Source organism: Macaca nemestrina, chromosome 4, assembly GCF_043159975.1.
Source record: "Macaca nemestrina isolate mMacNem1 chromosome 4, mMacNem.hap1, whole genome shotgun sequence".
Lineage (NCBI taxonomy): Eukaryota > Metazoa > Chordata > Mammalia > Primates > Cercopithecidae > Macaca > Macaca nemestrina.
This window is the reverse complement of record NC_092128.1, coordinates 174,406,967-174,431,183: the sequence shown is the minus strand read 5'-3', so window position 1 is coordinate 174,431,183 and position 24,217 is coordinate 174,406,967. Positions and strand designations below refer to the sequence as shown.

General features: G+C 44.5%; 1 protein-coding gene and 1 long non-coding RNA gene across 16 annotated transcripts in view; one reads left to right on the top strand and one right to left on the bottom strand.

Annotated features, from left to right (window-relative positions):
- Positions 1-24,217, top strand: part of LOC105472738 (TIAM Rac1 associated GEF 1) — a 443,930-nt gene that overhangs the window by 225,786 nt on the left and 193,927 nt on the right. The window contains exon 4 of one of the 15 annotated variants that reach the window (XM_071095595.1): positions 16,448-16,578. The exons of 13 other annotated variants lie outside the window; for them this stretch is intronic. The gene's annotated coding sequence lies outside the window, so the exon portion shown is untranslated. Of the gene's footprint in view, positions 1-11,486; positions 11,949-16,447; positions 16,579-24,217 lie in introns of those variants that run through there. One more of the 15 variants, XM_071095596.1, reaches the window with a different exon arrangement.
- On the bottom strand, positions 8,024-11,606 carry LOC139362989 (uncharacterized). The gene is made up of 4 exons (XR_011622786.1): positions 11,491-11,606; positions 10,033-10,179; positions 8,215-8,334; positions 8,024-8,135 (listed from the first exon to the last, which is right to left on the bottom strand). It is a non-coding gene; the product is annotated as an uncharacterized lncRNA (long non-coding RNA).

Here is a 24,217-nt window from a genome sequence, read left to right as displayed (position 1 = left end):
TTGGAAGCGTTTCCGATTCTCACCTCTACGTAGTAACTGTTGCTGTTTATCTTTCTAATGTATTTGCAGAAGTCTCAACAAGCCAAGGTAAGGCAGTGTATTCAAGTTAGCAGAGTGACATCTAGTTCCTATGCTTCGTATTAATTTTTTGGAGGGAGAGGGTGGTGTGGTTAGCTCATTCATTCTTTCAACCAATCATTTGTTGGGTAGTTATGAATATCATCTTTGGGATACAGTGTAGAATATCATCTTTGGGATACAGTGTAGAATATCATCTTTGGGGTACAGTGTAGAATATCATCTTTGGGGTACAGTGTAGCTTACAGTATAGAAGGGAAGAAAAGATATACCATCAGGAATTCATAAGTGTTCAGGCCAGGCGTGGTGGCTCATGCCCATAGTCGCAGCACTTTGGGAGGCTGAGGTGGGAAGATCACTTGAGCCTAAGGGTTCGAGACCAGCCTGGGCAATAAAGTGAGGCCTGGTCTCTACAGGAAAATAAAAAAAATTAGCCAGGGTGTGGTGGTGCATGCCTGTGGTCCCAGCTATACAGGAAGCTGAGGCAGGAGGATTGCTTGAGCCCAGAAGGTTGAGGCTGCAGTGAGCCATGTTTGCGTCACTGCACTCCAGCCTGGGCGACAGAGCCAGACCCTGTCTCAAAAGAAAAAACAAAAAGAGAGACAGTTCATATAAGGGTTCAAACCAGAGGTATAAACTAGAAGTTTGATAAATTTGAAGAGTCAGGACATTTAATCTTCAAAGTAATCCAATGAGCTGTTATCATTCTAGTGAATTTACAGCTGAAAAAACGGAGGTGGAGAGCAGTAAAGTGCCTCAGCTAGGCTCTGCAGCCACCAGGCGGACACACCACGCCTACCCAGGTCCTCAGCCCTCTGAGCAGCTGAGAAACCCCAGCCTCTGTGGTCCTGATTTCCCTGTGTTGGTAGCTCAAGCGGTGAACTGTGCATCTGCAGTCTTTAATTCATTTATTTATTTAAAATAAAAATTGTTTTTGAGAGATGTGATTTCGCTGTGTTGCCCAAGCTGGCCTTGAAATCCTGGCCTCAAGCAATCCTCCTGCCTCAGCCTCCTGAGTGGCTGGGACTGCAGTCACACATCGCCATGCCTGGCTTATTTAGTTCTTTTTTTTTTTTTTTTTTTGAGACGGAGTCTCGCTCTGCTGCCCAAGCTGGAGTGCAGTGGCGCCATCTCCCCTCACTGCAAAACTCCGCCTCCCGGGTTCCCGCCATTCTCCTGCCTCAGCCTCCAGAGTAGCTGGGACTACAGGCGCCCGCCACTGCCATCAGCTAATTTTGTTTTGTATTTTTAGTAGAGACAGGGTTTCACCATGTTAGCCAGGATGGTCTCGATCTCCTGACCTCGTGATCCGCCCTCCTCGGCCTTCCAAAGTGCCGGGATTACAGGCGTGAGCCACCGCACCCGGCCTTATTTAGTTCTTTCTAAGAGTTGGGATAGAAAACCAATATGGACTCTTAGTATTTCTGCTTCACCTTCCTCAGTGTTTAGAGGAATCTAGTTTGCGCAGATGTCTGATGAGCCATTTAGGAAGAACTTTAACCAACAACCAACAGACTTTTTTTTTTTTGTAGGTCATTGGAGGGTGATTTTAATGATCACGTACATAGTGTGAATGTGAGTGTGGGTGTTTTATCGCGAGTTCCTTGGTGGTGGTTTGAGCATTTTCTCCAGGTGGTTCCACTGGCAGTGTTGATACTGCTAGAAATTGTTCCTGCTCAGGGCACAGTGATTTTTCTCTTTTGGTGAACAAAAAAAATTTTTTTGAATGAGGTGAATGAGGGTATTTCTGGTAAACTCAGTCATTTATGTTTAAACAAAATGATCACTATATATGATTTATATATGATTAATAAATATGAAAATAATTATTACAATTATTAATGAAATATGAGAGGGTGAGCACTGGGCTAGAAAGAGGTCAAGAGACCGAAGTTCTTATCCTGGGCTCTTCTTGACTCTTCGACCTTAGTTGAGCCCGTTGCTCAGGGCTGTGTGAGTTGCATCCTTAGGTTCCTTGAGATGTATAGAAATGTCTCTCTCTATAGTTGGCAAAACCTGTAATATGGATATTATGTACCAAGACTCAACTTTTAGCTTGATAGTGCTGCATTATTGATGTACACATTATTTATTTGTTTCTTTCAGTCTCAGATGCCGTGGCTGGGTTTTACATTTTTGGCGGTGTATTTTAAAATACCGTGTTAACTTCTGGTGGTTTTCTTTTCTTTCTTTCCTTTTTACTCCAGGAGTAGGGGTTTTCGTGTAGGATGAAAATGAAAACTAAAGAAAAAAATAGGATCTGGAAGTAATTTTGAGAGCAGAAAAATTGAACAAAATGGGAAAAGACTCCGTTTGTTATTAGCCAGGTGAAGAGAACACAGGACCGTGGACGTGCTTTTTCTCAGTAACTGGATATGTTAGACGCGGATTATGTTTTCGCTGGGACCTTGTAGTTAAAAGAAAGCAAAAAGCAGGTCTGGATGTTCAATATTTCCCTCTTCTCAAGAGCACATGAAGCTGGTATTGAAATGGGACTTGCCTGCCTCTTATTTCCATCGTTTGAAATCAGACTGAAATCCTGCACGTGGGACCCTCATTCTGTGACCCCTGTCTGTGTAGCCACCAGGCTCCCTTGCCAGCCCTCCTTTTGACTCACAAATGGCAGTGGGTGTGAGTGCCCAGGAATACTTAGTGGTCAATACAGGATTTGGGAAATTTGTCTGCAGAATGTCAGCCCTCAGTAGGAAGGTAGTGCTGTCCAATGGGAGGCCTGGTCAAATTCCTTTTGACTGGATATTTCAAGCTGGTATGGCATAGCCGGAGATTCCCAGTCCTCAGGAGTGTGGTAGGGCAGGCTCTGTCCTACCAGGAATGCATTTGGACTTTAGAGATAGTTGAGAAGTAGTTTCTTTTGGAATCACATTTAAGGCACGTTTGGGTTCTGGGACATCCTCCTTCCTCATTTTTCCCCTGGGAGTTGTCGTGGTCGATTGGGCCTGTGGGCCTGCAGGCTGTGTTTGATGTGATGAGCTCCCCTTTTCTAAGGGATGGACCTATCTGCCTTGAGATGCCTACATTTCTGCAACTTTGGTTTAACCATTATTAGAGACATAATTGGTAGGATGGATGCTTACTTTCCTAATTCATTTCTACTCCTGTGTCCAGAAATTTGTAGGCATCTTTGTTTTAAAGTTTGTCATCATCTTTGTTGACTACTTGGTTGAATCTTTGAAACGCATTCAACCCAGCTTTTTTTTTTTTTAAGCACTGGCTCTGTATGCCAGACCAGTAGATGCCTCACAGAACACGTGGGCTGGTAGTACCAGTTGGGCAAACACAGCCTAAGTATAATGGAATATACAGCGAAGTTCCACACACGTGTTTATTTAACAGGGACAAAAGAAAATGTTCAAATCACATTTTACCTTTCAGAGTTTATAAATCCATCTGAAGTGCTTGGAAAAAAATCATAGTATTAGAAATGGATGCATGTGTATATAAAACTAACACTAGACTTCTTTGCCAGATTTAACTTCTCAAAAGTGTTCTTAGAAAGAGGGACTTTCTTGGAGAATATGAAGTCTATTTTGTCTCTAACTCGCTAAGGTCATTCTTTTCATTTCTCTTTCGGTGTGTCTCCCCACACCACACTGCTATTAAAAACATACAGAGAACCTTGGGAGGCCGAGGCAGGTGGATCACTTGAGGTCAGGAGTTTGAGACGAGCCTGGCCAACATGGTGAAAACCCCATCTCTACAAAAATACAAAAATTAGCTGGGCGTGGTGGTGAACGCCTGTAATCTCAGCTACTCGGGAGGCTGAGGCACGAGAGTTACTTGAGTCTGGGATGGGGAGGTTGCAGTGAGCTGAGATTGTGCCACTCCAGCCTGGGCAACAGAGGGAGATTGTCTCCCAAAAAGAAAAACAAAAACAAAAAATACAAAGAACCATGCGAAAAATCAAAAACAACCCTGCACATGGATGTTTACGGCAGCTTTATTGGAAACTTGGAAACAACCAAGATGTCCTTCAGTAAGTGAATGTATAAACTGTGGTCCATCCAGATAATGGAATATTATTCAGCACTGAAATGAAATGAGCTAGTCATGAAAGGACGTAGAAGAACCATCAAGGTGGTTGCCAGGGGCTAGGGAGGAGAGAGGGATGAACAGGCAGGGCACACAGGACTGGTGATCCCAGGGTGGTGAAACTACTCAGTATGAGACTGTGATGGTAGATACATGTCATTATATGTTGGTCTAAAGTCATGAAATGTACAGCTGCAAGACTGAACCCTAATGTAAACTATGGACTTTGGGTAATAATGATGTGTTAATATATGTTTATTGATTGCAACAAACGGACCATTCTGGTGAAAGATGTTGGTAGTCAGGGAGGCTGTGCTTGTGGGCAGGAGGTATACGGGAAATCTCTGTGCTTTCTGCGTAATTTTGCTGTGAACCTTGAACTGCTCTATAAAATGGTTTTATGAAACAGCAACAACATTCAAACCAAAGCTGAGGAGACACAGCACTGCATTCTACTCCTGACATCCAGTAAAGTGTCTTTTGACCTAGATTACTTCTCGAAGTTCTTTGCAGCCCGTCGGCTTGGGCAGCAGTCATTGGGCAGCGGGGGAGAATCCCTCATCAAGCAGGAGGCTCTGATACTCTGAGAATGGGATTTTCCCTGGCGGCTTCATAGCTGTGAAAGCGCTGACTTCACGTTCCTGTTTTCTTCCTTCTGGCCATGTGCTGCGCTATGGACACTAAGGATGCATTTTCTGGTGAGCTGATTCATATGGTAGATGCTGTGTTTGCCACCCTTTCCTGCATCAAGGGTGGTTAGGGGGAGTAGGGATTTGGTCGTATTTGAAAGTACTGTGACCTGGGGACCAGACATGGTCAAATCCCGCCTCAGTCTTATCACCCTTCCCACAAGGAGTCGCCAGGACTGTGTGCACAGGCACCTTAGCACGAAGGTGAGCAATTATGAGGATTTTTCTGGGAGCCGACCTCAGTGTTTCTCCTTGTGGGTTGTCTCTGACTTTTGAAGTCGGCATCTGTGTGTTGACTGTATTCACGCGCTCAGTTGCAGATAGTAAGGAGACAATAGGGCAGAAGGCTGGGAAGCATCCTTACCCTCAGGGAACTGACATTCTGAATACAGACAGTATCAAGAGGTGTTGTCCATGCATATCTGTGGGGAGTTGGTTCCAGGACGACCCCTCCCTGCCCTGAGGACACCAAAATCCACAGATGCTTAATCTCTTATGGAAAATGGCATAGCATTTGCATATAATTGAGGCACATCCTTCCACACCTTTAAAATCGTCTATGGATACCTAAAACAAAATAAATGCCATGTAATAGTTGTTATACTGTATTGTTTAGGGAATGAGGACGAGAAAAAAAGTCTGGGCTAGGCATGGTGGCTCACACCTGTAATTCCAGCACTTTGGGAGGCTAAGGCAGGAATATCACTTGAGCCTGGGAGTTCGAGACCAGTCTGAGCAGCATAGCGAGACCCCATCTCTACAAAAAATAGAAAAATTCACCACAGGTTCTCACTCATAAGTGGGAGCTGATCGGTGAGGACACGTGGACACAGGGAGGGGAACATCACACACTAGGGCCTGTTGGGGGGGTAGGAGTCAAGGGGAGGGAGAGCATTAGGACAAATACCTAATGCATGCAGGGCTTAAAACCTAGATGATGGGTTGATGGGTGCAGCAAACCACCATGGCACATGTATACCTGTGTAACAAACCTGCATGTTCTGCACGTGTATCCCAGAACTTAGAGTAAAAAAAAAATTAGCCAGGCATGGTGCCGTGTGCCTGTGTTCCCAGCTACTTAGTAGGCTGAGGCGGGAGGATCATGTGAGCCCAGGAAGCTGAGGCTGCAGTGAGCCGTGATTGTGCTGCTGCTTTCCAGCCTGGGAGACAGAGTGACACCTTGTCTCAAAAAATAAAATAAAGTATGTACGTGTTCAGTACAGGCACAATCATTTCTTGATTTATTTAGAATATTTTTGATCCACGGTTGGTTGAGTCCACAGATACAGAAGCCATGGATACTGAACCCGTAGATAGGGAGAAGCGACTGTAGTTATAACATGTACCATGTGGGAAGGTGACTGTTACAGTGGAGACCCTTGAAGCAAGGAAGTGTTGGGTGTTTGAGCTTCTGAACATAGGGGAGTTAGGAAGGCCCCACTGCATGGGTGACATTGGAGCCAAGATGGCAAGGGGTTGAGGAAGCGAGCCCTGGGCTGACAGAGGGAGCATTGAAGCGGAGGGCAGAGAGCTGGGCTGGGCATGTTGGAAGTTTGGATGGAAAGAGTAAAGTGGTAGAGCCAAGGCGATGCAGACAGAGGAGGGTCATCAGGGCAGGGTCTGCAGGACTGCTGATGAGATGAGAAGCCTTTGAGGGTTGTGGGTAGGACTAGGGAGACGCGGTCTGGTTTAGGTTCGTAGGTTCCCCCTGATGGCTGCGTTGGGAGGAGGCTACACACCATTTCATGTGGACCGTGGTTCTCAGTAAGCCTGTGTTTGAGCATCCATTAGACTTTGTTATTGCTCACACAGTCTGATCCCACTGGTACAGGGTGGTGGGGGTGGGCACAAATATTTTCTTTTCTTTTCTTTCTTTCTTTCTTTTTTTATTTTTTGAGATGGCGTTTCACTCTGTTGCCCAGGCTGGAGTTCAGTGGTGCAATCTAGGGTCACTGCAACCTCTGCCTCTCCTGGGTTCAAGCGATTTTCGTGCCTCAGCCTCCCAAGTAGTGGGATCACAGGTGTGCATCACCATAGCAGGCTAATTTTTTCTATGTTTAGTAGAGATGGGTTTTGTCATGTTGGCCAGGTTGGTCTCGAACTCCTGACCTCAAATGGTCTGCCCACCTCAACCTCCCAAAGTGCTGGGATTACAGGCATGAGTCACTGCGCCCAGCCCACAGATCTCTTTATTTACAGAGGATGAGGAAAGGGACTTTTTATCCTACGAGGGTACTTAGCTGATGAATTCTAGAATGAGTTCAAGCATGGCTAAAAAATGCTTGAAGATAGTTTCGGGTTCCCTGCAGCCCAGTGTTTCATTGCCTTCGAGACGGAAAGCTCCTCCTCCGTGCACATGCTCCGTGTTGCCCCCTTGCCTTGCCCGTGAGCAGACTTGACCCTCTTTTCCATTGATCACTTCCCTTTTTGGTTCAGGCCGCTCCTCTGGGGTTTTAGTTAGGAAATAAGTGAACCATTTGTCATATCTGCTTCCTTCTCACTGGAGCAGCATGTTAAATCACGGCCAGAACACATCTGTCAGATCTCTGAGCTTTTCAGAAATGCAAACCTGAACGTTTTGGCATATGACCCTGTTAGCCTGTTTTAAGTGGCATGTGGTACACTTGCCCACAGATGTTAGTACACCCGTCTACTTTGAACAAAATAATAATAACTTTCACATCTGGTTCTCTTTTCATCTAGGGATCTTAAAACCCCAAGTGCATATTAATTAAACCTCACATCACTGGAAGGTAGGGAAGGGATGGAGGGCAATTGCTTTAATCACCACTGCAAGAAACTTAGAGGGATTGCCCCTGGGTAACAAATGCCTTTCATCTAGCATCTTAAATACTTCCCGAGTATTACCTGGTGGGAAGTGTATGACCATGTACATCTGCAGGGCGTGGGGAATACCCTGAGATACTAGGGACTTGCCCTATCTTTTTGGTGTTGTCATTGCAGAAGCCTTCTTTCTTTCCAGTTCATGGGCTTTTACCACTTAGTATGGATTATTTGGAGTCTGATGGTATGCACTGAAGGATGGTGTCGTTAACTGGTAAAGCTGTTTGGTTTTCCTTCCATCTTTTTAGTTTGGTATGCAGATAGGCAGGAAGCTCCTTTGAAAATTTCAACTGCCTTCCAAGCTGGTCATTGGGAATTCTCCATGAACGGCATGGTACATCCCTTTCCCTCTGAGTCTCTTCCCAGAAAGTCTCTCAGGTGAGCTGGGACAACGGAAAGACAGGAGAGGACCGTGACTTTGATCAGAGGACAGAGTGTCAGCTGCTCAACTCCATTCCTAGAGAATGGGGCGTTCTATAAGAAAAATGGAACAAAATAAAATCAGGAAATGGTATGGTCATGTCATTCATAGGTGAGGAATCCAGCTGCTCACCTGTAGGAGGGGAGTTGGGGGTCTTGCTGGGGTCAGGGTGTTCATATGCACAGCAGTTGTTCTCCAGGGGTACTCGGCTTGACAGTGGAAAAGCAGAGGCCTCGGCAGGGTCTGGAGGGTCTGGAGGGCGTGAGATACATGGTTGGTTTGCAAAGGGATGCTCTTCTTCAATTTTAAATGGGAAGTCTTTAGCTCCATTTTAAACAATTTCTAAATGCCAGTGTGTAGCATATCTACTGCTTTTATTCCCAGTTGCATGTGAAAGTAAACAGTAAAGGGGAAAAATATTGAAAAGTGTGGGTTCTTCAATGCCCCCTCCATGTGATACCTCTTAACTCACCAATGACTGGTTTCTTTCCAGCTTTATAAGTTAAAAGGTGGAAACATATTTGTTTCCCCAGATACATGGTGAATATTTATGTTATTTTAGATGAACATTCTTCTGAATAAATTCTTTTTTTTTTTTTTTTTTTTTGAGGCAGAATGTCGCCCTGTTGCCTAGGCTGAAGTGCAGAGGTGCCATCTTGGCTCACTGCAACCTCTGCATCCGGGGTTCAAGTGTTTCTCATGCCTCAGCCTCCCAAGTAGCTGGGATTACAGGCGAGCGCCACTACACCTGGCTAGTTTTTTTATTTTTAGTAAAGACAGGGTTTTGCCATGGTGGCCAGGCTGGTCTCGAACTTCTGATCTCAAGTGATCCACCTGCCTCCGCCTCACAAAGTGCTGGATTACAGGTGTGAGCCACTGCACCTGGCTCCTTCTGAATAAATTCTGAAAACATAACTCTATGAGAATGTACCTTTCCATGATTCTTCTCTAGTAGTATGGAACTGTAAAAACTACTTTTCTTGTTTCTTTTTTTTTTGTTGAGACAGGGCCTCCCTCTGTCACCCAGGCTAGAGTGCAGGGGCATCACTGATCACAGCTTACCGCACCCTCAACCTCCTGGGCTCAAGGGGTCTTCCCACCTCTGCCTCCCGAGTAGGTGGGACTACAGGTACACACCACCATTCCTGGCTAATTTTTGTATTTTTTTTTTTTTGAGTGTGGAGACGGGGTCTTGCCATGTTGTCCAGGCTGCTCTCAAACTCCTAGGCTCAAGTGATCTGCCTGCCTCGGCCTCCCGAAGTGCTGGGATTACAGGTGTGAGCCATTGTGCCTGACCTGTAAAAAAACACTTCTGATCTTTCATTTGATTATTATAGTGTTGGTATATTCATTGTTTACCCTGGTGGTACTACCGAGGGATGCCGGTGTGGAGTAGGTATTCACCATTTCCCTATACTTTGGGGACAGTACAGTACAGGGAAACATGACCAACATATTTCTTAAATAGGTTAATAATTGGAGCAAAGAAATGACTTTGTTATTTGGAAACCAAGTGAAGCCAAAACCTTTGTCTCCAGCCTGAATGTCACATAGTCTAGTTGGGCAGTTAATCTCTTTGCTTTTGGCAATGTAGGGGCCCTGTGGATAGAATCCTAGAATTCGGAGGTAGGCTCGAGGCAGCTTTCTGAAAGGCACAGGCAGAAAAGATGGCTGAGAGCAGCACCGTGGGAATACAAATCACCAGCTCCACCATTTATTTATAGGCTGTTTCGCCTTGGATAAGTCACCGAAGCTCTCTGTGCTTTGGATTCTTCGTTTATAAATGGGGATAAGTACTTTCCTGATAGAATTGTTAGAATATTAAGAAAGTTCTTCAGCATCTGACTTACATTAGGTCTTCTACAAGTGTCAATTACTATTACTGTTGTTATCACTATCATGGACATCATCCCTCTGCCCATAAACAGGCACCAGTTGAATTTTTTTTACCTTTTTTTTTTTTGAGACAGAGTTTCTCTCCGTTGCCCAGGCTGGAGTGCAGTGGTGTGATCTAAGCTCCCTGCAACCTCCGCCTCCCGGGTTCAAGTGATTCTCCTGTACGGTATCCACCCACAGTCTGTCCACTGAATTGAGTTACTGTGGAATGTTAGAACACAATGAATTAAACTTACCTATGCATGCAGTTGTAGTTCTGTTTCCAAGGGGTCAAGCAGCCATTACAGTATCCACCATTACAGTATCATTCAGAATAGTTTCACTGCCCTAAAATCCTTTGTGCTCCACCGATTCTTCCCCTTTCTTGCTAATTCCAGAAAGTTGCTGATTTTTTTTTTTTTGAGACAGGATCTTTCTCCGTCGCCCAGGCTGGAATGCAGTGGTGTGATCATAACTGACTGTAGCCTTGAACTCCTGGGTTCCAGTGATCCTCCCACCTCAGCCACCTGAGTAGCTGGGACTACAAACACACACCACCACACCCAGCTAATTTTTAAATTCTTGTTTCTTTCTTTTTTGAGACAGAGCCCCACTCTGTCACCCAGACTGGAGTGCAATGACGCAATCCCGTTTTGCTGCAACCTCCGCCTCCCAGCCTCTAGCGATTCTCCTGCCTTAGCCTCCCAAGTATCTGGGATTACAGGCCCAGGTAATTTTTATATTTTTAGTAGAGATGGGGTTTTGTCATGTTGGCCAGGCTGGTCTCAAACTCCTGATCTCAGGTGATCCGCCCGCCTTGGCCTCCCAAAGTGCTGGGGTTACAGGCATGAGCCATCATGCCCAGCCTAATTTTTAAACTTTTTGTAGAGATGGTGTTTTACCTTGTCGTCCAGGTTGGTCTTGAACTCCAGAGCCGAAGTGATTTGCCCATGTTGGCCTCCCAAAGTGCTGGGATTACAGGCATGAGCCACTGTGCCTGGCCTACCACTGATGTCCCTGAATAGTTTTGTTTTTTTCTGGAATGTCATGTACTTGGAATCCTGCAATGCGTAGTCTTTTCAGACTGGCTTAGCACCAGTTTTTTATGGCTTTATGCACTTTTTCTTTTCTTTTTTTTTTTTTTTTTGAGATGAAGTCTACCTCTGTTGCCCAGGCTGGAGTGCAGTGGCATGATCTTGGCTCACTGCAAGCTCCACCTCCTGGGTTCAAGCCATTCTCCTGCCTCAGCCTCCCGAATAGCTGGGACTACAGGTGGGTGCCACCATGACCTGCTAATTTTTGTATTTTTAGTAGAGACGGGGTTTCATAATATTGGCCAGGATGGTCTCGATCTCTTGACCTCATGATCCACCTGCCTCGGCGTCCCATAGTACCAGGATTACAGGCATGAGCCATGGCTCCCGGCCTCTTATCTTTCTTTACATTGCCTGTGGAGCCCTGAAGTGCACCTACCAGTGTTCTACCATGGACTCCACCAAGGAACCGAGTTCCCTGAAGGGCGCTTTGTCTCACCTGCGGGAGTTGTGTGGGAAAACCATGAAGTGGGCCCTGCCTTGCTGAAGTGACCAGTGGCTGCTTGACCTCCTTGTGGAAATAGAAATACAATTGCATGCGTAGATAGGTTTAAAATGTCATTGCGTTTGGGACCTAATATTCAGCCGTAGCTCAATTAAGTGGACAAACTGTGGGTTAGCTATTCCGGGTAGGGCCACAGCCCCTGCTTCACAGTGTGGCGGAGGTGACAGAAAAGTCAATGCATTGTGACACAGAGACAGGCAGTGGTGAAAATAGAAACACCCACGGGAGGGGCCAGGTTGTTGAGGCCAAGAGGCTGGGTTCAGGATTCAGTATGGATTTGAAGCCAGGTCTGTCACAGGCGAGCAGGGTGCCCGGGGACAAGTTGCTGTCTTTCTCAGGGCTTCATTTCCTTCCCCTATAAGATGGCAGATGATGGCACCCCCCTCACAGAGGTATCGTGAGTAGGACATGAATTGACATGTGTCATGACTTAGAGGAGTGCTCTCCACAGGTACACCTTTGTGAATATGAGCTAGAATTGTCCTCCCCATCATTATGAGGCAGATGCAACACACAGAGTGAGAGGGAAGACTGTGGTCAGGGAGGAGAAGGAGCAAGGAGACTTGGAAGAAGCTAGACTCCAAGCTAGCATTTTCTTTCCTTTTTGTATATGATATTCTTAGATAACCATGCACATTCATTATAGGAACACTTGAGTATATGGTTAAGCAAAAAGATGGCAATCAAAACTACCAAAGGTATTCACTATTCCTATTTAGATGATTTCTTTCTAGGTTTTTATTTCTTCCTCTGCTGAGATTTTTTTTTTTTTTGATATGGAGTCTCACGCTGGTGGCAGGATCTTGGCTCACCTCCTGGGTTCAAACGATTCTTGTTTCTCAGCCTCATGAGCAGCTGGGATTACAGGTGCCCGCCACCACACTTGGCTAATTTTTGTATTTTTAGTAGAGATGGGGTTTCACCATTTTGGCCAGGCTGGTCTTGAACTCCTGACCTCAGGTGATCTGCCCACCTCCCAAAGTGCTGGGATTACAGGTGTGAGCCACGGTGCCCGGCCTGAGATGGTTTTTGAAGGCTGTTGAGGAGGGTTAAAAGTTTCAATCCGTTTGGCTTCTTATGTCATAAGGAGCAATTTTTACTGCTTTTAAAATTCTTTCCTGAACTGTTTTTAAAACACAGAAGAGGCTGGGCGCGGTGCCTCACGCTTGTAATCCCAACACTTTGGGAGGCCGAGGCAGGTGGATCACCTGAGGTCAGGAGTTCGAGACCAGCCTGGCCAACATGACAAAACCCTGTCTCTACTAAAAATGCTAAATTAACTGGGTGTGGTGGCACGTGCCTGTTATCCCAGCTACTCTGGAGGCTGAGGAAGGAGAATCGCTTTTTGCCTAGGAGGCGGAGGTTGCAGTGAGCCAAGATCGCGCCATTGCACTCCAGCCTGGCCAACAAGAGCGAAACTCCGTCTCAAAAACAAACAAACAAGCAAAAAGACAGAAGAGCATGGACAATAATGTACTCTAAGAAGGCAGTGTGGACTGGCCTCAGATTATGTGGAGGAGCCTCAGTCTGAGGCGGACGTGCAGGTCTACTGATGCTGAATGGCTTCTTTGGCCAGTCCCTGCACTGAGCACATCACTTAGGGAATTTCCTCTATCTCTCCCGTAACTCTCAGGTCATCCCCTCAGCCCCCCTTTTTCTGTGGCCCAGGCTGGAGCGCAGTAGTGCAATCATAGCTCACTGTAGCCTCAAACTCCTGGAGTCAGGTGATCCTCTTGCCTCAGCCTCCCAAGTAGCTGGGACAACAGGTGCACACCACTGTACCCAGCTCTCCTTTTTTATTTTATTTTATTTTTATTTTTATTTTTTGAAACAGAGTCTCGCTTTGCCACCCAGGCTGGAGTATAGTGGCATGATCTCGGCTCACTGCAAGCTCCGCCTCCCGAGTTCACGCCATTCTCCTTCCTCACCCTCCCGAGTAGCTGGGACTATAGGCGCCCGCCACCACACCTGGCTAATTTTTTATATTTTTAGTGGGGACAGGGTTTCACTGTGTTGTGTTAGCCAGGTTGGTCTTGATCTCGTGACCTCGTGATCCGCCCACCTCAGCCTCCCAAAGTGCTGGGATTGCAGGCGTGAGCCACTGCGCCCAGTCTGGTTTGTTGTTGTTGTTGTTGTTGTTGTTGAGAGAGAGTCTCACTCAGTCACCCAGGCTGGAGAGAAATGGTATGAACTCAGCTCACTGCAGCCTCCACCTCCCAGGTTCAAGCAGTTCTGCAGCCTCAGCCTCTCAAGTAGCTAGGATTACAGGTGCGTGCCACCACGCTGGCTAATTATTGTAGTTTCCGTGGAGACGGGTTTCACCATGTTGGCCAGGCTGGTCTGGAACTTGTAGCATCAAGTGATCCGCCTTCTTCGGCCTCCCAAAGTGCTGGGATTACAGGCGTGAGCCACCGCGCCCAGCCCAGCTCTCCTTTTTTTCAATTCCACATTTAGCGAGGCTCTGAGAGGTAGAGGGAGTCACCGACCATTGCTCACTGGTCAGTGTGCAGCTGGGGTTGTCCTAAGCTTCTGATACCACATACCCTGAATGCCATTTTCTGGCTCATTCCTGCCTTGGAGACCTTAGACTCAACCATCATTGACCAAAGCCATTATTTTTTTTAATGTTATGGATTTTTTTTTTTTGACTAATGATATTTAGAAGTACATAGTGACTTTTTTGCTTTTGATAAAATATCTATAATAAAATTTACCACTGTAGCCATTTTTAAGTGAACAATTGCACAACCATTACCATGATCTATTTCCAGAACTTTTTCATCATCCCAAACAGAAAATGTACCCAGCAAGCAATAGCTCCCATTTCTCATCCTCCACCTCCCTGCCCCTGGTAACCTCCATTCTACTTTCTGTGTATGAATTTGCCTATTCCAGGTATCTTGTATAAGTGGAATCATACATCATACTTAGCATCATGTTTTCAAGATTCATTCATGTTGTAGCGTGTGTCAGAATTTCATTCCTGTTTTGGGTTGATGATTTTATATATATGTATCTTTTATATATGTTTATATGCATGTAAGCATAGGTGTATATATACATATGTTTTGTTTATTCTTCTGTAAATGAGCATTTGGGTTTTCAGTTTTTTGGCTATTGTGAATAATACTGCTATAAACACTGTGAAACAACTCAGCGACAACGAAAAACCATGCAATTTAAAAAATAAGCATAGGACTTGGATAGACACTTCTCCAAAGAAAATATACAAGTAGCCAAATCAGCGCATGCAAAGGTGCTCAATATCTGTAGGGAACCGCAAATCAAAACCATGTTGAGGTACCACCTTATGCACAGTAGAAAGGTTACAGTAAATTTTTTAAATGGAAAATAATAAAGTGTTGGAAGGAATGTGGAGAAATTGGAACCCTTGTGCATTGTTGGTGGGAACATAAAATAGCACAGCTACTGTGAAAAACAATTTACTGCTTCCTCAAAATGTTAAACATAGAATTTCTGTGTGACCCCACAATTCCACTGCCACGTATATGCCCAAAATAATTGAAAACGGGGACTCAACTATGAACTTGTATACCAACTGAGCAGCTTTGGAACATGTATTTTTTTTTTTTTTTTTAAATCAGATCACCCCTCCCAAGGCTGGTTAGTCACTGTATGGGTGTTTAGCCTGTTGCATAGCGGAAACTAAAGCTCCAGAAACAAGAGGCCTGGCAACCTTTATGCTGTACTTCATGATGGGAAGCCACATGAGTAGAAACTGAGGCCCGGTTGTGATGCGCTGGAGACACAAAAAAAATTTGATTCAAAATCAGAAGTTTAGCTGGGTATGGTGTTACAGGCCTGTAATTGTAGCCAGCTGGGAGGCTGTGGCAGGAGGATCTCAGGAGCGTAGGAGTTCGAGGTTGCAGTGAGCTGTGATTGCGCTACTGCACTTCAGCCTGAGTGACAGAGCGAGACCCCGTCTGTGTAAAAAACAACAAAAACAAAAACCACCAACTCGAAGGGCATCTTGTAGTGTTTTGTTACGGAGGAAGCATCCTGAATGAGAAACCAGTCTGAATCAGATTTTATCTTTCTAGTAACATTATCAAGATAAAGGCAAAATAACACCAAGAAGATTTATGTGCAGAAATCTTTCCATTTTTTCCCCTCCCAGACTCAAAGCCAGAAAGAACTATTTCCAGAGTAGTAAATTTTGTTGACCTTACCATGATGAAATTGACAGATTTTGCTAATCAGATTCGTAAATAGAAAATCTAAGTAGGAACCAGTAGGTTTTGGGTTCTTGGATGCTCTGTCTGCAGAGGAGAGTCTCTTGACTGCCTAGCAAATTGTTGGTAATTCATTCTGAATTTTTATTAGCCTGTGGGAATGTCTTGGGACACTCACCCTTGATATTTGTTATTTTGGAAATTCACTTTGAATGATAGAATTTGATCCTCTGGCTGGGCGTGGTGGCTCACACCTGTAATCCCAGCACTTTGGGAGGCTGAGGCGGGCAGATCACTTAAGCTCAGGAGTTCGAAACCAGCCTGGCCGACATGGTGAAACCCTGTCTCCTGTCTCTACAAAAAAATACAAAAATTAGCCAGGTGTAGTGGTATGTACCTGTGGTCCCAGCTACTCGGGAACCTTGGGTGGGAGAATCACTTCAGCCTGGGAGGCGGAAGTTGCAGTGAGCTGAGATGGTGCCAGTGCACTCCCACCTAGGTGACAGACTGAGACTGTCTCAAAAAAGAAAAAATAATTTGATCCTCTTTCTGCCTAGACCTGGGAGCTGTACCCAAATTACCGTTTAACTCCCTCTGCAAAGCTGCTGTTCCTCTGTGATTGTGCAGTAACCTAAAGAAAAATATCTTCTTTTTGAAATCCTGCTGAGCTGGGTCATTAGTTATGTTTTGATTTCTAGGAACTTCTCTGCTGTGTTGGGGCTGCCTGAGAATATGAATAAGACCTATAGTTGTCTCATCAAGTTGTCTCATCAAAACGCACATGTGGTTTTGTCCTAAAATTGGAAAGTCACAGATGAGTTAAGCAGTGGTGAGTTTTTCTGTTTGTTTGTTTGTTTTTTGGGTTTTTTTTTTTGAGATAGAGTCTCACTCTGTTGCCCAGGTTGGAATGTAGTGGCATGATGTTGGCTCACGATACTCTCTGCCTCCTGGGTTCTAGGGATTCTCCTGCCTCAGCTTCCCGAGTAGCTGGGACTACAAGTGCGTGCCACCACACCCGACTGATTTTTTTATTTATAGTAGAGACTGGGTTTCACTGTGTTGGCCAGGGTGGTCTCGAACTCCTGACCTCAGGTGATCCACCCACTTTGGCCTCCCAAAGTGCTGGGATTACAGGCATGAGCCGCCATGCCCCGCCAAGCAGTGTTTAAGTGTCGTCAATCCACTTGAAACTGAGAAGATGGAGAGGACAGAGTTTATTGGGATTTGAGAAGCTCTTTTTCCTGCTTAATTTCTAGACCAACTGAGACAAACAAAGGGTTCAGCAAGTGGAGACCAAAAGCTCAGCTTTATTATTGGTAAATGTAGGATTGGAGGTTGTGACTCAGAGGTACAGCAATGTAGGGTTCCCGGACATCCCTGGCCATTTGAGTTAGGTAGATTTACCCACCTAGGTAGACCTGGCACTGGATAACAGGCCTCCATCCTGGGGGGCAGGATCTCTCCAGTTACCTCGTGATCCATGGCAGTTCAACCTTGAGTTCCCCAGAGGCCTGGATTCCTAAGCAACTGGAAAAGAAGGACTTGATCTAGGCATGTGTGGGTCATTCTCCCAAACCCTCTCCTCTGTTCACATCAATGACTCACCTTCCCAGAGCCATCCTGAGGGGTCAGAGAGGCCAGGAAGTTTACTGTAGTTGAGAATCCTTGATGTGGAAGGAAACAAGAGGCACAGGCATGCCCATCACACAATCCTATCTTGACTCAGAACACCTTAGATCCAATAAGGGTCAAACCACACAGTCTTGATTACTTCTTAGCCAGAGAGCTTATTATGCTCCAACCATAGGGTGAGGAGAAGAATGCACTGTTAGTGTTTTAATGGGCTTTCAAGTGGAAATGCAGTTTTTGATTTAGCCCTTGCAAAATAGTCTCCTTTATGAAAAATACTCATGCCTTTTCATCTGAGGGTGGCTACATCTCACCATTGTCTCAATCAATCAGTATAAACCTTTCCTTGAAATATTTTGGCTGTTAATTGGGAACAAACAGTGATAAAACGATATGATTTTTGGTTGAAACTCATCCTCTTTCAGAGCATTCTGTCAGGTTCTCTGTGGGAGGCAGGAAATAGGTGACAATCTTCAATTTTGTGGATTTCAGAATTGTAGTGTAATTACACTAGAACACTGCAGAGGACATCAGGGTACCTCTCATGTAACTTCCTCCTTTTCCAGTTTAACCCAGAATCTTAATACAGTTGATCATCCTTGGTAGGCACTCAATATGAAGAAACGAAAGAAAGTTATTGACAGTTGGCCGTGTTGCCACTCTTTGTTTTGTGACACAATTTCAGGGTCGTCATGGTTGGGATGATCTCCTCTCATCCCATGTTTATTTTTTGAGACGAAGTCTTGCTCTGTCGCCAGGCTGAAGTGCAGTGGCCTGATCTCAGCTCACTGCAAGCTCCGCCTCCCGGGTTCACGCCGTTCTCCTGCCTCAGCCTCCCGAGTAGCTGGGGACTACAGGCGCCTGCCACCACGCCCAGCTAATTTTTTGTATTTTTAGTAGAGATGGGGTTTCAACATGTTAGCCAGGATGGTCTCGATCTCCTGACCTTGTGATCTGCCCGCCTCGGCGTCCCAAAGTGCTGGGATTACAGGCGTGAGCCCCGACGCCCGGCCCTGTGCTGCTAGTAGAGATGGCGTTTCACCATGTTGGTCAGGCTTGTCTCCGACCCCGGACTTCAGGTGATCCATCCGCCATGGCGTCTCAAAGTGCTGGGATTACAGGCGTGAGCCACCACGCCCAGCCTCATTGCATGTTAATTTTATTTATATTTAACCAAAATGTGGTTTTGATGGGAGGTTTGGTGACTCACCAAAAAATTAAAGTAGTTAACTAAATAAATACCTGAAACTTGGATGGATCCCACTTTTATAAAGCTGGTAGAAGCCATGGAACTACTCTTTATACAAATGCAGGTATGTCCCTTCACATAATTTTTACACTCAATTCCAGAAGGTTCAGATACCTTTGAAAGTCCTCCAGGGATCCTATGCTAAGCATTCTTGTCCTGGGTCGATTCCCAGGGCCTATGCAAAAGTGCTGAAATTAGCAAGTCTGTGTGATCCCTACCTTTACAAGCATGCACGTTTTAAAAATACAAATAGCTCCATGTGCAAAATTGTAATTTCCGTATGGGTAGCGCATTTCAACTGAGGGTTGAAACCTTTTTGGAGTTTATAAAATAATTTTAGTGGTTTGTAGCGAATATTTCTAAAAAGTATATTGGAATAGGATAGAAAATAAACCAAGCTATTATGTGTGTGTACTGGGGTTGAGAAATAAAAATATGGGCCCCTGTTTAAGAAAAACTGATGTATGTGCTGCTTGTTTTACTATATATTTAGGGCAGTGGGAGCAATTTAAAGAAATATTTGCTTTCTTTTTCATTATATGCTTTGACTTTGTTGGCGCTTTTTCTTCTTCTTAAGTAGGGTCAAAGAGTTTAGTGGGCTTGCTAACATTTTATATAATACATCCTACTGCCAATCATCATTTATCCACAGTTATTCTCAGGATACCTCCAATATCAGTGAGCTTAAATCTGCTGAATGTTCTGATTTTCTGTAATAGTAAAGCTTAAAAAAAAAAAAATCCTAGCCAGGGATCAGTGTGACTGGCCACTAGTTAATAATGTCACATGGGAGACCTCTCCTCCTTGGCCTCACTTTTCTCATTTGTAAGTGAGAAATGGTCCTGATAATAATGGTATTTTTCTCTCTAGATTGTTGGGGAAGACTGAATGAGCTTTTATATGTGAAATTCATAGTATAATTTCTCCATAAACATTATTATTTTTAGTAGTAGTTGTACTGTTTGTCTACTATGCAGGAATCACATCTTAGACTCCCTTTAGGATTTCTGAGAATCTGTTAAGTTGTCCATTCTGACTGCATTAATTTAATGAATGGGCACTCTGGAGCATCTAGTAATATCTTTGTTTCAAAAGCACCTGTTTAATCTTTTTTTAAAAAGTGTGCTGGGCACAGTGGCTCATGCCTATAATCTCAGCACTTTGGGAGGCTGAGGCGGGCAGATTACGTGAGGTCAGGAGTTTGAGATCAGCCTGGACAACATGGTGAAACCCCATCTCTACTAAAAACACAAAAAATTAGCTGGGTGTGGAGGTGCATGCCTGTAAATCCCAGTTACCTGGGAGGCTGAGGCAGGAGAATCGGTTGAACCCTGGAGGCGGAGGTTGCAGTGAGCCGAGATCGCACCACTGGATGCCAGCCTGGGCAACAGGGCAAGACTCTGTCTCAAAAAAAATGAAGCATACTCTATTGAACTCCTGAATTTTTGTATAAATTATTTTGCCCCCACACATCATGAATGACATTAAAAGAACAATCTTTCTTTTCTCTATATTGTGAACCAACAGTCTGCTCACCTACAAATGTTGCAAATGGTGATTATTTGGAACCCAGATGGGAACCTCCGAGAAGACTCAGAATAGCATTGAAACTCCACTGCAAGGATTTGCTATTAAAGTAAATGTAGTGGGAAAAAAACACACAAAGAGCTAAACAATTTTGCTGGTGTACTCCTCCCCACCCCCATCCCCCTCCAGAAGTACTTTTTGTAGGTATCATGTTGATTTTTAAGGAAAGAAACATACTGAATTTCCAGCATTATTAAGTATACTAAAAGCAAATGTCTGCTGCACATAAATGTATTCACATTCTTAGAAAAGAAAATTATGCATGAAAACTTTGCTTCTGCACCACTCTGAGCAATTTGCAAGAAGAATGTTTGGGCTTGTTGTATCTTATTAAATAATATATAGGACACACTATGCACAGAAACATTCTTTTTGCACCGGGCAGGTGAGTAGCTGCCATAATTTAAGGGTTGTGTGTGATGTGGGCTGGAGAAGATTGCTGAGCTATGTCTCAGAGGGCCTGACCTTTGTTAAAATGATGCCCCCGGCACACATTTCTGTATCATAACCTACCTCTTTCATTCGTCTTTTTTACATATTTTCATATTTTTTTTCTTTTCTTCCCCTCATTCTGTCTGGCTATAAAAACCTTCCCTTAGAGAGAATGCAGTTACTGTATCTAGCAGAATCCTCCGGGAAAGGAGCGTGAACTTAAGAGCAAGTGGACCTGTGTTGGAATTTCTACTCAGCTACTTTCGAGAACTTGGACAATAGAGTTGACCTCTCCAAGCCTCAGTTTGCTCATTGTAAAGTGACCCTATATTACAGATGGATTCAGTGAAAACACTTTCATTCGGATCAGGCTCAAATTTTTTTCCTTTTGGGCGTATGTATGTTTCTTAAGAAGAGAAATAATTTAAAAATCAAACAGTGAAATTTTTGATGAGGGAAAGTGTTTTGTGAACAAGGAGGGTCTTTTTTAGAACTCCTGAAATCTCATTATTTCTCATCTTCCCATGATCTGTAAGGGATCTGCCACTACAGGCTGCATATACTAATGACGCTAACTCACCTTTCATATTGTTTCCCTTCCAAGACCGGTATTATGTGCTTAACTCTCATAGCTCACCTGGGAGGGGGTTATTATTAGGAAGCTCATTTATGGATGAAAACCTGATGTTTAGTGTGTAAATCCCTTGTATTAGGGTTCTCTAGAGGGACAGAACTAATAGAGTAGATGTATATATGAAGGGAAGTTTATGGCAGCATTGACTCACACTGTCACAAGGTGAAGTCCCTCAATAGGCCATCTGCAAGCTGAGGAGCCAGGAAGCCAGGTCGAGTCCCCAAAACTCAAAAGTAGGGAAGCCAACAGTGCATCCTTTAGGCTGTGGCCGAAGGCCCAAGAGCCCCAGGCAAATCACTGGTGTAAGTCCAAGAGTCCAAAAGCTGAAGAACTTGGAGTCTGACGTTTGAGGGCAGGAAGCATCCAGCACAGGAGAAAGATGGAGGCCAGAAGACTCAGCCAGTCTAGTCTTTCCTCGTTCTTCTGTCTGCTTTGATTCTGGCTGTGCTGGCGGCTGATTAGATGGTGCCCCCCCAGATTGAGGGTGAGTCTGCCTCTCCCAGTCCACTGACTCAAATGTTAATCTCCTTTGGCAAACACCCTCACAGACGCACCCAGAACAATACTTTGCATCCTTCAATCCAATCAAGTTGACACTCAATATTAACTATCACATTTCTCATCGTCTTTCTGGCCACAGAGGTTAAATTCTTAATCACTGCTCAGTCCATATGAAGAAGTGGGTACTAGAAACTTTTGTGGCAGTAAGTACCAGGCATAAATAGGCTGGTGAGGAGATGTAGAGAATCCTCTTCTCCCCCTGAATTCATAGACTGCTCATCACACACTTAATACGTTCCATTGTGGCAGAAATGGAGCTATTTTGGCATTTTTGCTTAAACCCAGGTGTGAGATGGTCTTCAGGAAATTATTTGGACAAGGGTGATGGTAAACCACCTTCCATTCTGTTTGGGCCATAATCCCTGGAACCCATGGTGGGCATATTTGAAATGATTTGACTTCAATGTTTAAAGCTTTAGTCTTTCATTGGGTAGTGTCTTAGAGAAAACAATTTCTTAGTAATATGAATTGTTCCCAAAGTGAAGTCCATCCTCATTTTAGGAAACTGGCAGCCCAATCCAGGCCCTCCTGCCCACCCTTTGGAGGGTCTTTGTTCCCCTGAGTTAACAATTTTGACAATATTCCTCTTGCTATATTGACCCCCCCCAAAAAAAAAAAATTTCCTGACGGCAGAGACATCAGGGAGAGGAATCAAGTTTCTTCTCCTTTGTTCTGGAAAGAGCTTATTGGCAGTTCATTATTTACATATCGTGAGAGAGTCCTGCCAGGCCAATGCAGGTGTTACTGACTTGCTAAGACAAGTTTGCGCTCTATTTTCTCTTAAGAAAAGTTGGAATGCGGCCCTTTGTCAGAGGATTGCATTGCACGAGTCACTGAGCTAAATGTAAATATCTGAAAATGCAAATTATGCTTTGCTGTAGAAATAAACATTTTGACATCCTGCCTTAAATAATTTTCCTCAATGACGGTTGTTAGTGCCATCCTTCTTCTCTCGTCTCGCGTTGTGTAACCTTTCCTTTAGGGTTTTTGGCTACGCTAACGAGCACTTTTCTAACTTGTCTGCTTTGTCATTTTGGGGTCACCAAATTGGTAGTAGAAGGAAATGCAGTAGGTAGCGTTTTCCATCAGGGAGTAGTTACCTTCTGCATCTGAAAGGCAGCGAGTGACCTGGATTTTTAGGAATCAGGTGTGTCCAGGTTGTAAGTCTGTGAAATTAATTTAACTTCCATGGGGGTAAATGTCCCAGACTTTATTGGAGTGGTTTTGGTTGCTTTGTGACTACCTAGAAGATTCTCACAAAAGTTCTTTAACCCAAGGCCATTTTTCACCCAGACAGGCTGACTCCTGTAACGCACAACCCCAAATTTCAGTGGCTTCATGGATTTAGAGGTTTACTTACTGCCTATGTCACAGGCCAAAGCTGGCTGGCTGTGGGAGGGGACTGCTTTCTGTCTCTCCATGTGGTCCTACAGGGACCCAAGCTTCCTCCGTCTAGTTGGTTCCAAGCTCTCAGAATCCCCACCTGGCTTCTCTGCATTTGGTGTGCAGGGAATATTAGAGATAGAGCTTGGAGGCCCTCCAGGGAGGTGACTGGGGCAGCGTCTGGAAGTGGCCATCATTCCTTGCACCCACATTTCACTGGCCTGAACTCAGGCGTGTGGCCCCCACATAGCTGTGATGGGCCTGGAAATGTACATATCCTTACTTCCCAGGTAGAAAAGGAATTGATTTAGCATCTCTGCCACTGCTGAGTATTTAAACTTAGTCTTAAGGTAAAGTGTATCTAGTAGGAAGACGTTGGCTGTGCAATTTACTTCACTTGGTAGCTGGGTATTTGATTTGCATTTCTGGAGTTATTTTTGCCTTAGGTGGTTACGAGCTTCTCACAGATGGGAAAGGAGGGGATTTGGGTTTTTTACTTTTTAAAATGCTGCACTGGAGACTTTTCTTCTTTGCCTGATGAAGTCTTTATATCCAGCTCAGAGAGCCAGAATGAATGTCTGGTCACGCATGATGGATTTTAGTTGAAATCAGATTTGGGTTTTTCGTATAGTTTCTTATAGGGATCTATGCTGACTTCAGAGATACCCTTAAGTTTGTCCTGAGTCTCTCACTGATCCTAGCTTTCCAGGGCTTGTAGACCGCATCTTCATTTTTTTTCATTTCTGAAGCATTCTCATGACTTTTCAGGAGGATGCCAACCAGACTCTCCAGTTCAGGACTCTAGAATTCTAGGTACATGACTCTTCCTGCTGAAATATTTTTTCCCTCTAAGTTTGAAAGCTTTTCACCTTTGAAATAATTTTGCAGGACTTTTATTTTATTTATTTTTTCATTTATTTATTTAGTTTTGAGATGGCGTCTCACCCTGTCGCCCGGGATGGAGTGCAGTGGTGCGATCTTGGCTCACTGCCA